At 51.7% G+C, this 13,277-nt stretch overlaps 1 protein-coding gene across 1 annotated transcript in view; it reads left to right on the forward strand.

Moving 5' to 3' along the window:
• The window catches only part of LOC127037837 (zinc finger protein 560-like), a 221,509-nt gene that overhangs the window by 193,284 nt on the left and 14,948 nt on the right, over positions 1 to 13,277 (forward strand). The gene's annotated exons all lie outside the window — the stretch shown is intronic.

Here is a 13,277-nt window from a genome sequence, read left to right on the forward strand (position 1 = left end):
ACTTAAACAGAAAAGAGAATTACACAGAGAGCAGAGGGAATTACAGTTTAAGCCAGACTTTCCCACTTCTATACACTGACCACTACAGGGGACAGGACAGAAGGATTTCAATTTAACCTCAGAGCTGTCTCGCACACATGGCTTCCACTCCGAGGAATTACGAACAAGAGGTTCAGTTCCACCCACACTCCTAACACCCAAATGAACAGAGAAAAAAAACAACAACAGTAACTGGTTAAATAGAACAGAACCAGAACCAGATAGTGTTTCCTTATCCTATTAGGACTCACTTTTACTCATGCAGTTCTCAGCATATAACACCAACAGTACCAAGCAAAGCAAACACAAAATAACAAGGGTAAAACAAATAGATGGTGTAAATTCTGCAGGGCTCCCCCCTTCTTAATTGCTCACCAAACTGTGACAAATTTCTGTTACCAATCTATCCCTCATGTCAGATGATCAGGCTGACACTACAGGATCGTTGGGGGAAGATAAAGAAAACACACCATATAACTGAATTTTAAAGCTTCATTAATAAAATAATAAAACAACAACGGAGAGTGTTGGGAACGCTCCCACATCACTCAGGAAAATATTAATGCCCCAAGCCCGAAGCTCCTTTCATACTTACACACGTACGTCCAGACTGGCCACTTCTGTGTATAATGTTCAGAGGAGGGGGAGAGGTGGAAGGGAGATTATCCTGTATACAGCTTGTCCAGAATTTCCAACATGCTTCTGCTCTTGGGAGGGCTGTTCTTTTACACCCTGGAATCTCCTGCGGCGTCTCTTTCAGAGATTCCAGTCCAGATCGGCTGCCTGTGGCTTCTTTGGTGTCACCAAGCCACACCGACTCCAGGGTCACAAAGGCACACTGTTGGATCTTACTGGACAGTTAAGCTTTGCAAATGTAATTTCAGTTCTGTAACTTGTATTTCCTTTGCTTCGCCTCTGTCTATATTTTTTCCTTCACAGCCAGCTGGGGCCGAAAGCAGCCCCTCCCTGCACCAAGCACAGTCCGCGCCGATTCCTGACCCTGAACGCAGAGCACCCCCCTCCTTCCATCCCGGGGCCAAGATGATTTTTAAATTAACCCGTTCCTTATGTCTTTTTCTTTCTTTTTCTCTTTCCCATTAAACATTCTAGTAGCAATGCTAACTACTTCAGACAAACTTTTCCCTTGCGTACCATCTGGATGCTTTCTAAATCTTTTTGCAATATCCTTTGCACATTGTGACATGAAAACCATTTTAACCATCTCCTTTCCATGATCAGTTTCAGGATTTAAATTCCCATGCTTTTTAACTTCACAAATCAGTCGAGCACAAAAGTCAGAGAGGTGCTTATCTGGATGCTGAACACAAGCAGTCACCTTGCTCCAATTTGGAGTAGCCTCCCCTGCATCTCTAATACCATTCAAAACAGCTTTTAAAAATCCATCCAACTTTGTCTTTTGAGCTGGATTATTGGGATTCCAGTTAGGGTCAGTAATTAGCCAAGGTGCATTCAAATGAGCTGCAGATTTTTCTTTTACTTTTTGTCTTTCATCTTCTGTCATGAGAGTATCTAATAACTGATTTACATTTGCCCAAGTGGGCACATGAGTGAAAAGATTGTGCAGAACATTCTTTCCACTGCCTCAGGATTGTCTCATAAGTGAGGCATAGTGCACTGCCAGTTAAACAAATTTGAAGTTGCAAACAGGGTATGGGTAAAACCATCTCATGTTCCCCAGCAACCAGTAGAACCAGATAAGTTCTCAATGAGGCTTGTAATATCAGAGGTGTCTCAGAAACATTCTCTCTCATGGAGTTAAGTAACCTAGTGGGGGTCCACAAGGGCAAGGACAAGGGCTGCTGTAATATTGGGGGTGTTTGAAAAGCAGTCCCTGACCAAGTTTGCAAAAGGTTGGCTGGAGGCTGCACAGAGGGGGTGAGGCTGCCTCTGAAGATGAGGGAACATCACTCTGAGCTCCCCCTTGATTGAAGGGGGACACATTGAAGGAGCTCAGGGGTTAAGGTGCCTCTATTGTCAACTATCAGGGCTGCTGTGGCTCAGAGGAGGGTGCTTGACTGCCTGGCAGGCTTAGGCGCCGCAAGCCTTGGAGGTGGGAGAAGTGAAGCGGCCACGGCGTGCTCGGGGTGCTCGTGCTCGGAGCAGGGGTGAGCTCGGGCGACGGGGGTGCCGCAGGGCAGAGCAGGAGAGTTGCCACAAGAGGGGAGCCTCAGGGTGGAGGGGGGAGCTGCCACGGGTGGGGCGCCTCAGGGCAGGGGTGCGGGGGGGGGAGGGTGCAAGGTGGAAGTTTCGCCTAGGGCATGAAACTTCCTTGCACCGGCCCTGCCCCACGCCCTGCCTGCAGCCAGCCCTGCACCCCCTGCCCTGCCCTGCCGGTAGTCAGCCTCTGTCTCCAGCCAGCCCTGCACCTTCTGCTTTGCCTGCACCAGCCGCATCCTCCCTGCCCTGTCTCCAGCCAACCCCTGATGCACCCCCCTGCCTGAAGCCAGCCAGCCACGCAGCACTTGCCCTGCCTGAAGCCAGACCCTACCTCCAGCCAACCCCACATCCACTGGTGCCCTGCACTTCCCAGGGCGGTAACCCTGCACATCTGCTTCAATGAGGGGGGCAGGGAGCAGCTGGGACCCACACATGTGCACACCCTAGGGTGACCAGACAGCAAGTGTGAAAAATCGGGACGGCGTGGGGGGTAATAGGATCCTAGATAAGACCCCAAAATTCGGACTGTCCCTATAAAATTGGGACATCTGGTCACCACAGCACACCCCCAGGACTCCTGAGTTCCATTGCTGGGTTTCCTATTGGTTCCTCTGCTGGTTGTTTTCCTTTTTCTGGGGACTTTGGGCAAGTTGCTCCCCACTCTCGGGCTCTGTCCCCAGCAGTCAAATGGGGATTTCATACTTTCCCGCTATTGGAAAGTGCTGGGAGAATCCCCCAGCAAAAGCTGCTCTGAGAGTGCTAAGCAGCATCTGACCATTCAAGGTCGGAGCTCACTGCCCAGGAGGAGTGCTTGGCTCTGGGGTTTCACTTCAGCCCAGTGTAGAGAGAGAGCCCTAACCATGGAGTTTGGCTCAAGAAGACCAAGTCTCCAATTTGTTAAGGGTGTTTTGAATTTCAATCCTGTGCTCCAAAGTGCTTGGTGTCAGTTGTAAACTTTAGGAGCATGCTCTCCACTCCATTTTCCAAATCATTCATGGAAATATAGAATAGTACCTGACACCGGACTGATCCCTGCCAGACCCACTAGGTTCACCCTCCCCGTTGGGCAGCTAAACATGGAGAAGGGCTCCTGGAGTCTTGGCTTTCAACCAGCTCTGCACCCACATTACACTGATTGCAGCTGGACTACATTTCCCTCGTTTGCTTCTGAGAATGTCCTATGGGACTGTGTCGAAAGCCTTAGTAACACCAAGCTAGATCCCATCTATTGTTTACTCACCTCTACAAGGCCCAGAACCCTGCCAAAGAAGGAAAGAGGATTGGTTTGGAATGATTTGTTCTTGACAATTCCACGCTCACTAGTCATAAGAACCAAATCATCCTGTAGGTGCTGCTGACAAACTGAGTGTTTAAGAATGTATTGCAGGATCTCTCCAGCTATGGCAGTCAGGCTAGCTAGTCTGTAAGTCCCAGAGGTCTTTTTGTTCCCCTTTGAAAGATAGGTCCTGTCTTGTTCATGGATGGGAAGATGTTCTTTTTCAGGGGTCTCAGACGAGAACTGGGGCACAACACCTGGTTTGTTAAGGCCACAAAAACGGAGGCAGGAACCTCTTCTCTGCTGCTGGCAAAGAACCACAGGTACCTAAAAGATAGGGACTCACATCTTTGAATGGGCTTTAAAAAGGCAGTGGTTAATAAGTTTGGCCCCGACCATTTCTTGTTTCCACAGACTAGACATTTTAGCAAACTTTAGAATTCCTTGGTGCTAAACACTGTGAAACTCCCCTTTCTCCTTCACAGAGGGCTTTAATACCCCTTATCTCACTTGGGCTCTAAACTGACCATAGTTCGAGAACTGTTCCTGTTCCGATTGGACAGATGGGAGAAGGGAAGTGACCTACCCAAGGCCTACACAACAAGGCGATGGCAGAGCCAGAAAGAGAAGCAACCAGTTCTGACTCCTGTTCTAACAGATGAAAACACCCCAGAGCCCAGGAATCGAGATGGTGGGAAAATTTCATTCAAACCGTTTCTGTCCGAAAATCCCATTTTGACTAAACCAGTTTGTTTCTCAAAATCATAACAAGTGGGATGAAAGATCTTTGCAAAAATATTTTGTTGCAAAACAAAAGCATCTCCTCTTTGTCAGAGTGTGTTAAATTGTCTCCTCGCACACAAAGAGGAGACACTTACATCTCAACCATTAGATAAGATGCTTCAATCTGAGCTAAGTCGTTGCTACTATTAACAATTTCAAAATAAAAAAATACAAATAAAATAGACTATTTCAGCTAATCTATTATGTCATAATCTGGGAAACTTCATATTATGCACTACTTCTAGTGACACTCCCAAATGGATCCGCATCCTTCACCCACCATGAGGTAGGTAAGAGCGGATCATTATTATCCCTACTTGAAAGAGGGAGAAGCTCAGGCTGAGAAAGGAGAATTGACTTGTCTTAGGTCACACAGCCCGTCAGAGGCAGTGTTGGGAATAGGACCGAAGAGCCCTGATTTTCAAACAAACCATCGGATCTTGAATTTCAGACATTGAATGACCTGAATACTGTGCTCTCAGATGAGCTCCAGACCAACAACAGTGACAGTAATTATTCAGCAAGTATTTGAGGAGAACTGCAATGTTAGAGGGAATCATCAACTGCTCAGAGACAATTAATGCAGAGAAGCAGCAAAATTAATCAAAGATAGAACTGGTTCTGACTTATTTACTTGATCTTAAAAGAGAACAACAAGGACCTGAGTCTCCTCTCTGTCAATATCCCCCTGCTCAACCAATCAGGGTAGAGACGGAGGACGGGAGGCTGAGGGTTCTCACCAGAGAGCCCACAGGATGGCCCAGGTCACCGGTGGGGATCACTGCCCGAGCACTATTTCAGTCCCACATTTTTGGGTGGACCTTCCATAGTGGGAGCTGCAGAGGACTTCCCTGCAACACACACACACACACCTCCGTCCTGTTGTTGGGAAGGGAACAGGAGAAAGGACAAAAGAAGCAAGAGAAGAAGAGGAGGGAGGGATGGAGGAAGAGGTGAAACAAAAAGGACAAACCCTAATGTCCCCAGCCATTCTAAGGGACAAAATCCCAGGTGCGCAATAAAATTCTGCCTCCTTAAGCTCGTGTTTTCCATGCCTAGAATTCACTTGTCACCAGATAGATCAGACTGAACAAGTTTCAAACCTCCAGGAGGCTCTTACCTTCTAAACAGGGACGGCTGTTTTCTAGTAAAATCACTACAAGGGAAGGAGGAAACTCGAAAGAGGTTCCTCCTGGCGCTCACGTCCATGACCCCAAATAATCTCTCAGTCCTCAAAGAGAGACCTGGAGAAGGAAACGTGCTGAAGCAAAGCCACAGAGGTCTCTGAGGTTTCCCTGGCCCCTCGCCCCTGTCCTGCCTGGCTGATGTCAGCATCTCTCTGTGAGGTCACCACCTCCCCACCACCTTTGACCAATAGTCTGAGGTCCTGCAAAAGGCCTTTGTGATGTCACTGCCACACCCCTCCCTTGCTGGGCTAATGTCCTGCCCCTGGCCAGGCACTTTGGAGGTTTGAGCTACTCCCTGTGGATCACCCCACTCAAGGAGCGTTCGTTCTAGGCAGCAAGCCGGCTAGACAGGAAAACATCAGACGCTGCTCCCAATGCTACACTCAGTTTTTCAGAAATTAGTCGACTTCATGGTCAGAAGACACAATTAGAGCATCTAACCTGCATATCACAGGCCTCCTGTATGACATAACAGCTACTTTGGGGGCAAACACATTCCAGAAAGGCATCTAGTCTTCATTAAATGACATCAGGAGATGGTGAATCCACCACTTTCCTTGGTAGCTTGCTCCTGTGGTGAATCATCCTCGCTGTTGACTATTGTGCCTCAGTTGTAATATGAATTTGTCTCTTTTCACTTTCCAGCCATTGGGTCTTGTTATGCCTTTCTCTGCTCCATTCAAGAGCCCGAAAATACCCAATCTTTTCTCTCCATTAAGGCCCTTCAACATTTCAATGAAATCACCTTTCAATCTTCTTTTAATAAGCTAAACAGGTTGAGCTCTTTCAATAGCTCACTGGAAGGCATTTTTCTCCAGCCCTCAGAACATTTGGTGGCTCTTTGCTGCCCTAGCTCCAATTTCACAACATCTTTTTCAAATGAGGATACCAGAACTGGAGGCAGTATAAAGGTTGTATAAAGGTAAAATTAAATAGGTTGCCGAGGAGGTTTTTTTAATTTCGGCTTTTGTTGCTAAAAATTTTGTCTCTCTGCGGTGAGAAAAAACACTCCCCGAATGCCAAAATTTGAGCCATGAAAAGCAGCAGTGTGAACAGTGCATCATAGGTGGAGCTGTGCTCCCGGTGACAAAGCTCCTGCCCCTCATTGGAGGTAGTTTGGCTTTGTTGCCGGGGAAGCTCTCTCTCAGCGATAAGGACGGCCACACAGCGCACCTTACAATGGCATGGTTAGAGTGGCACAGCTGCACCGTGGTAAGGTGCGCGGTGTAGACACAGCCTCAGAGCTGGGGAAAGCCGACAGGCGCTGAGGAGCACAGGGTTCAGACAGAGACATCCGTTAGGAGAGGAACTATTCACAGGGATTCTCTATAGCCTAGTAAGGTGGAGAGGATGGAAGATGATAATGTACAGGTAGGTTCTGATGAGAAACAGTGAATGAAAGAGTCTCCCTCAATTACATCATGTAATAGCAGACAGCTAAAATGGGACACATTTTAGAAGTGCTTAAATACAAACGCTAAACGTCTAAGTACTAAGACTGGTGAATTTGAGTGCCTGGTATTGAGTGACGATATTGATAGGATAGGCATCACAGAAACCCTTGCACCCCCTCCTGCACCCACATGGGGAGACTGACCTGTGTGCATGGAGCAGCTGGCATTGCTGCCCCCCACTCCTCCCTGGAACGCTGCTCATCTGGGCACCCCTAGGGGCTGTGGGATGTGGGGGCAAGAAGTGAGATCATCCGAGCTCCCTGCATCCAGGTCACTTTCCTCAGCCGGGCTGCATAGCGGGAGGGCAGAGAGCAGCAGCTTCTGATGCTCCCCTCACAGCACAGCCCAAGTGGGAAAAGTGACCAGGACGCATGGAGCACATAGGGTTGCTCCTTACTCCCCTCAAACCTCTATGGACCCATGGAGGAGCATTGGGGCAGGGGAGAGCAGTGAGCACCTTTGCACTGCCACACGGTGCCCTTTGACCCCTGGAGCCCTGGGCGGCTATCGGGGGGCACCACCCCTAAGGCCGGCCAGGCTCCCCAGAACGAGCAGCAGAAAACACAGAGACTGGCCACACACTGAGCAGTGGTAGCCTGGGCGGCTCGTAATGGAGGCTCAGGGGGGAGGGTTGTCATAACATTTTTTCCCAGATTTGGACCTTAGCGTCCAAAATATGGGTGTTAGCATGAAAACCTCCAAGCTTAGTTACCAGCTTGGACCTGGTAAAGCTGCCACCAGCCAGGGATTTATACAGTGCCTGGCTCGCTGTGGTCTCCCCAAAACCTTCCCCGGGGGACCCCCAGACTCAGATGCCTTGAGTCTCACAACAAAGGGGAATAAACCATTTCCCTTCCCCCTCCTCCCCTCCAGGTGTTCCCTCCCTGGGTTCCTGGAGAGATATACAGAAGCAAGCTCCGTGAATCTAAACAGAGGGACTCCCCCCTCCCTGTTTCCAGTCCTGGAAATAGAAGTACCAAGATAGCTAATCTCTCTTCCCCCTTACCCAGAGGGTATGCAAAGTCAGGCTAGTAAATCTAACACAACGAGATTTTCCCCCTGACTTCTTCCTCCCACCAATTCCCTGGTGAGCTGCAGACTCAATTCCCTGGAGTCCCCACTAAAGAAAAAATCCAACAGGTCTTAAAAAGAAAGCTTTATATAAAAAGAAAGAAAAGGACATAAAAATGGTCTCTCTGTATTAAGGTGACAAATACAGGGTTATTTGCTTAAAAGAAAAAAATGAATAAACAGCCTTATCCAAAAAGAATACAATTTAAACATTCCAGCAACTACACACATGTAAATACAAAAAAAACCAATATAAACTTATTGTCTTATTATCTTTGTACTTACAACTTGGAAACAGAAGATTAGAAAGGCAGGAGATAGAAAAATCACTCTCATAGCCGAGACGCCACAGACACAAGACAAAGAACAAAGAACTCACACACAAACTTCCCTCCACCCAGATTTGAAAAAGTCTTGTTTCCTGATTGGTCCTCTGGTCAGGGGTTTTAGGTTACTGGTGTTACCCCTTTATAGGTAAAAGAACATTAACCCTTAGCTATCTGTTTATGACAAGGGGGCTCAGCCTCCCCAAACCTTGCACTGCCAAGGGGACAGTGGGGCCCATGATCAGGGCCCTGGCCAAGTTAGGTCCCCCTGGAAAAGTCTCCCCTATGTCAGCCCCAGGGCTGGAGGAGCTCCCACTCCCTGCTACAGCCCGGGGGCTGCAGCAGGGGCACAGAGCTTCTCTGGTCTCAGGGCCACAGCGAGGCAGGGGTAAAGGAGTGATAGGGTGGGGCTGGTGGGGGAAGGGGTGGAACAGAAGTGACAGTGGATGGGGCCATGGGTGGAAGGGGGTAGAGCCACAGACAGAAGGTAGGGGCATGGTTCTGGTGCTGGGGCCCCCACACTTGTTCTCCCTTTCCCGGGCGTTTGGCATCACTAGCCCCGGACTTAGCGAGTAGGGTTCAGTGGTCCGCATAATGTGGGGTGCGACTCCTAGGGGGACACAGAGGAACATTCATGGGGGCACCTCAGGACCTGAGCCAGCCCACATAGAGGGCAGGGAGGGAGCAACCACTCTGCCACAGCTCTTCCCGAACCCCACCCTCAGCCTGAGACTCTGGCTCCCAGCCCGGCGTCGACCCCTTTGCCCCTGTCCGCACCCCTCACCCCAGCAAGCAACAGCCCCACTCCTCCCAGCCCCGGTTCTTGACCGTGGCTTCCAAGGGGCCACAGCCATGGCTAAGAGGGCACAATGTGAAATGTTTGGGGACCACTGGTTTAGGGTGACGTCCTCAATCACTTCTCTGCAGTCCAATAAAAGCTATTCCTCACTCACCTACCCCTCCATCAGGACGGACTAGGTATGTTCTGCTGCCCTTCACTCATACAGGAAGGAGAATAACATTTCATTCCACTCAATCCTAAAGTGATTTGTAACCCAAGACCATCCCAAACTGGTCATTTTGGGGAAGCGGCCCCATCATGCTGCATAGCTAGGCAGAGTAGGTGTGTCTATGCAAACACAGTCTGTTCCGGAAGTCTTTCCCCAGCTCCTCACTAGGTGAGAGAGGGGAGCACATTCAGACCCTGCTTTCGCTTAGTATTTAAAAACAGCTGCAGCCAGGATCTGCCCCCGGCCCCGCTGGATCCAGGTGGGGACAGAGACTGGGCCCGGGGGTTCCCCTTGGTGTGGCTGGGGGGGGGGGGTGGGGAGAAGCCGGAGCTGCCGGCGGGGGAAGGGCGGGGGGACATTGTGACCCGGAGCCCCCGGGGAATGAGAGGCGCTGGGGGGCAGGAAAGTGACTCTGCCCCAGGGAGCCTGGGAGAAGCCTTGAAGGCACCTCGGCCCCAGTGGAGCTGCAGGAGGAGCCGCCCGCCCGCCCCTCTGGGATGGGGGGGGCCGCGGCCCGGCCGTCGTGTGGGGGGGAGGGGCGGACCCCGGGCCCGGCGGGGGGCGGGGGGGCGGTGTATTAAATCCCTCCCCATAGCAATGTGCTACTCCCGGGCACTGCGCATGCCCAGTAACAGCCGCTGAAGCCGCTGCCCTTCCCCCTGCCCGGACCAGCCGTAACGTTCCGCCGGGCGCTGGGGGCGGGGCTGGAGCGGGGCGGGGAAGTAACAGGGAGCGTGGGGGGGGGCGGGCGCAGAGCAGGAAATTGATGGGCGGGGGGGTGGGTCAGAGGCAGCTGGAGGCAGGGTTCGTGGGGGGCTAACGGGCACAATCCGGGCTGGGGGGAGGAGCAGGAGTTGAGCTCAGGGGGAGGCGCTGGCAGAGCCCCCCCCTTTGGTGTGAGGGCGGAGGTGTCAAGGGGGGGAGGAGAAGCCGGAGTTGCAGGGGGGGAGGTCGCTGGGGTGGGGGGGGGGTAGATCTGTCTCTGTGCAGCCAGGACATTCCCGGGGTGGGAGGGAGGTGAGTTAACTGGATCCTGTCCCTGTTTTTGCCACTTCCTCCCACACACACATTCTCTCAAGATTTCCCCTTTTCTTTCTCATTATCACACGTGGCTATAAAATCCAGGGAGATTCTCCTCCCCCCCCCCAATGATCAGCTCTCTAATTGCCTCTGATTTTCCCTTTTCTCTCCATACTTCTCAAAGGTCAATTTAAAATCACTCCGATGGGGGGTGGATTTTCCCACCCATTTTATCTGCAACGATTTGTCCTTGTTTGGGTGGGAAATTGTTGCCCTGGGTCATTCCCCAGAACATGGCTCCCACTGGAGTGGGATGGGATGAGGTTCCCGTTCTCTACCAGGGCAGGGAAGGGAAGGGAGGAGCACATCCCCCATGGAGACTGCCCAGACCCCATTTCCCAATTCCCCTGCGGCCCCCTTCCATTGTCCAGGGAGTCTTCCAGCTCCCCCCCCGCCCTTAAATCAGCTCCTCAAAGGGCTCTGAGCTGCTCACGTGAATGGTTGCCCCGTGGCCGGGGGGGGACCATCACATTCTGTTTATGTATTGGACAGTCATATAAAATCCAGTCCAACAGTCCCCCTTTTCCACTAGTTATTTAATAGCAACATCAAATCCCCTCCGATCTTGGTGGTTTTCTCTCATGTTATCAAATGTCGTTTGTGACAGGTTCTCTCTGCGTGTGTCAAAGATTGATATAAAATACCCCAAACATTTGCCCCACTTCTCTCTAGTTGTTTTATTTCTAATTGAATATGATGGGTTGTTTCCCAATGTGCTAAGATGGAGCCGCCTCTGGGTTGGATCCATGGTGGCTATTATATGCTAGTGACAGCCCGTGGATCTTTCTTGCCCTCCAGGCCTTCCATTCTCCTGTTAAAGAAGCACTCCCCAGGCTCCCTCTGCCTGTGTGACTGGCCAGCAGGAGGTGGTGTTAACTTTCTAGCCACTTCTCACACTCTGTGAGGTAACACTTGCAGGGGCAGGGAGGGTGTCTGTGTGGGGAGATTGCAGCTGAAGGGGCATTGTGGTAGGGGGAGGCCTCTGGGTGGCTGGGCAGGGGGTACCCTAGTCAGGTTGGTGGGTTGTGGAGGTTTGGGGTTTTCGGGGGTGGTGGTTCTGATGTGCCCATCCCTGAGGCTATGGGTCCTGGAGGTGGGTATCGCTGGGGGCCTGGTGGCTGCAGAACAGTGGGGGTGGGTGTCTCTTAGGGAGGCGGGACAGAGGGTTAGAGGGAGCCTGGTTCTGTGCCAGGGGCTCTGTCTGTGCTTCCCCCGCTGGTTCCTGGTTTTGTTGCCATGCCCAGTGCACAGAGCTGGGGGAGGGGATCCCTGGCACTAGGTGAGGACATGCCAGGGAGCAGAGTGATGGGTCGCACTGTAAAGCATCAGGGGGTCACACTGGGCAGAGGAGGGGGGTCCCAGGCAAATGTCAGGGTAGATCGGTCTGGAGGGTGGGGAAGTTCCTAGGCAGGCAGTGAGGAACTGAGTTCCCAGTGGGGGGGGGGTCCCTTGAGGGGGTCCCTGGCTGCTGGGGGCTCTTGGTGGGGGGGAACTCTTTGGGATTCCCAACCTGGCAATCATGCTGTGGTGGGGGCTCTCTGGCCGGTGGGGCTTTGAGGGGTATCTGGGGTCCCTGGCCAGGGACTCTGGGGGCTGCGTCCCAGGGAATATCTGATGGGATCCTGGCCTGGGGGGTGTCTGGGGCCCCTGGCTGGGGGGTCTGGGCTCTGGGTACTACGGGGTGTCTGGGGGCTGCTGCTAACCATGATCCTTCTCTCTGGTCAACTTGCACCAGAGTCCTGGCTCCTAGTCACCAGGTCACCAAGTCCATTCCCCAGTCACGTGCCCTGTCACTGGGATAACTTTCTGTCCACTTAGCAAACACTGTTAGTGTGAATTCACAGAATTTACTTTTCTCCTCTTTGAAAACTGCAGGAACTTTCCGTTCCGTTTGGAAAATTTTTGCCCCCAGTCCTTGTCCTAGATCTGCGGGGGTGAGGGAGGTGGGAAGGGAGTCAGCACTGCCACACGATGGTCTTTTCCACAGCGTTCTGAACTCATTCTTTCTGAAATCCGGTGTCATTGAGACCCTTGTTAATCCAGAGTCACTGTATGGAAAGACAAGGAGTGATTCCAGATGGACAGTGGGTCAAATGAGATCAGCCATTCTCCCTGTGAGGAGGGGCTCCCATTAGCTGCTCTCCCCAGAGAGCTAAAGGAGGGAAGCTGCTCATACACTCTGTCCCTCTCTGCTCAGGATATTGGGGTTCAGCTTCCTGGTCAGATGCTGCAGCCTCCATTGTGATCTGGGAGACCAGGCTTGGCAGCTGCTGCTCCCCCAGTGGGGCTCTGTGCTGGGAAGTGACCTTAATTAAAGCTTCTTCTCTGCCCGGCCCAGGGGATGACTTTCTGCAGCTGGTCCTAGCCCCCTAGGGCAGTCCTGGGCCCTGTTACTACTAAATTCTGAGCCAGAGTCTCCAGGTAACTGAAAGACCTCAGGGAATGTCCTAGGGTCTGGCAAGAAAGTGACTCTGCACAAACACCACCACCTCATTTCTCCTCCCATTAGCGGTTGCCAGGAGGAAATCCAGCCATGGGAGAGCAAAGCCCCCAGGAATGGGACTGTCCCAGCCAGAGGGGGCAGGGAGAGAGGACAGGGGAAGGAGAGACTGAAAGGGGCAGTGGGAGAAATGAATGTGGGGGAGAGATTTCCAGCTCTCTAGTCCACCCAGACACATGTATTGCTGCATCCTGGGGCAGAACCACTTTCCAGTGAACAAAACAAGGATCAGACAGAGCAAAAGCCAGTTCCTGACTCCATATTCCCCCTGCTGGGGTGTGGCTGCCGTGGGGTCAGTGTCTGAGGGAATCCCCCACAGTGACTCCTTTGGTTCTGCTCTTTTCTAGCCTTGTGTTCAGAGAAGGGGTGAGGG

This window comes from Gopherus flavomarginatus, chromosome 20 (assembly GCF_025201925.1).
Source record: "Gopherus flavomarginatus isolate rGopFla2 chromosome 20, rGopFla2.mat.asm, whole genome shotgun sequence".
In the NCBI taxonomy this organism is placed as follows: domain Eukaryota; kingdom Metazoa; phylum Chordata; order Testudines; family Testudinidae; genus Gopherus; species Gopherus flavomarginatus.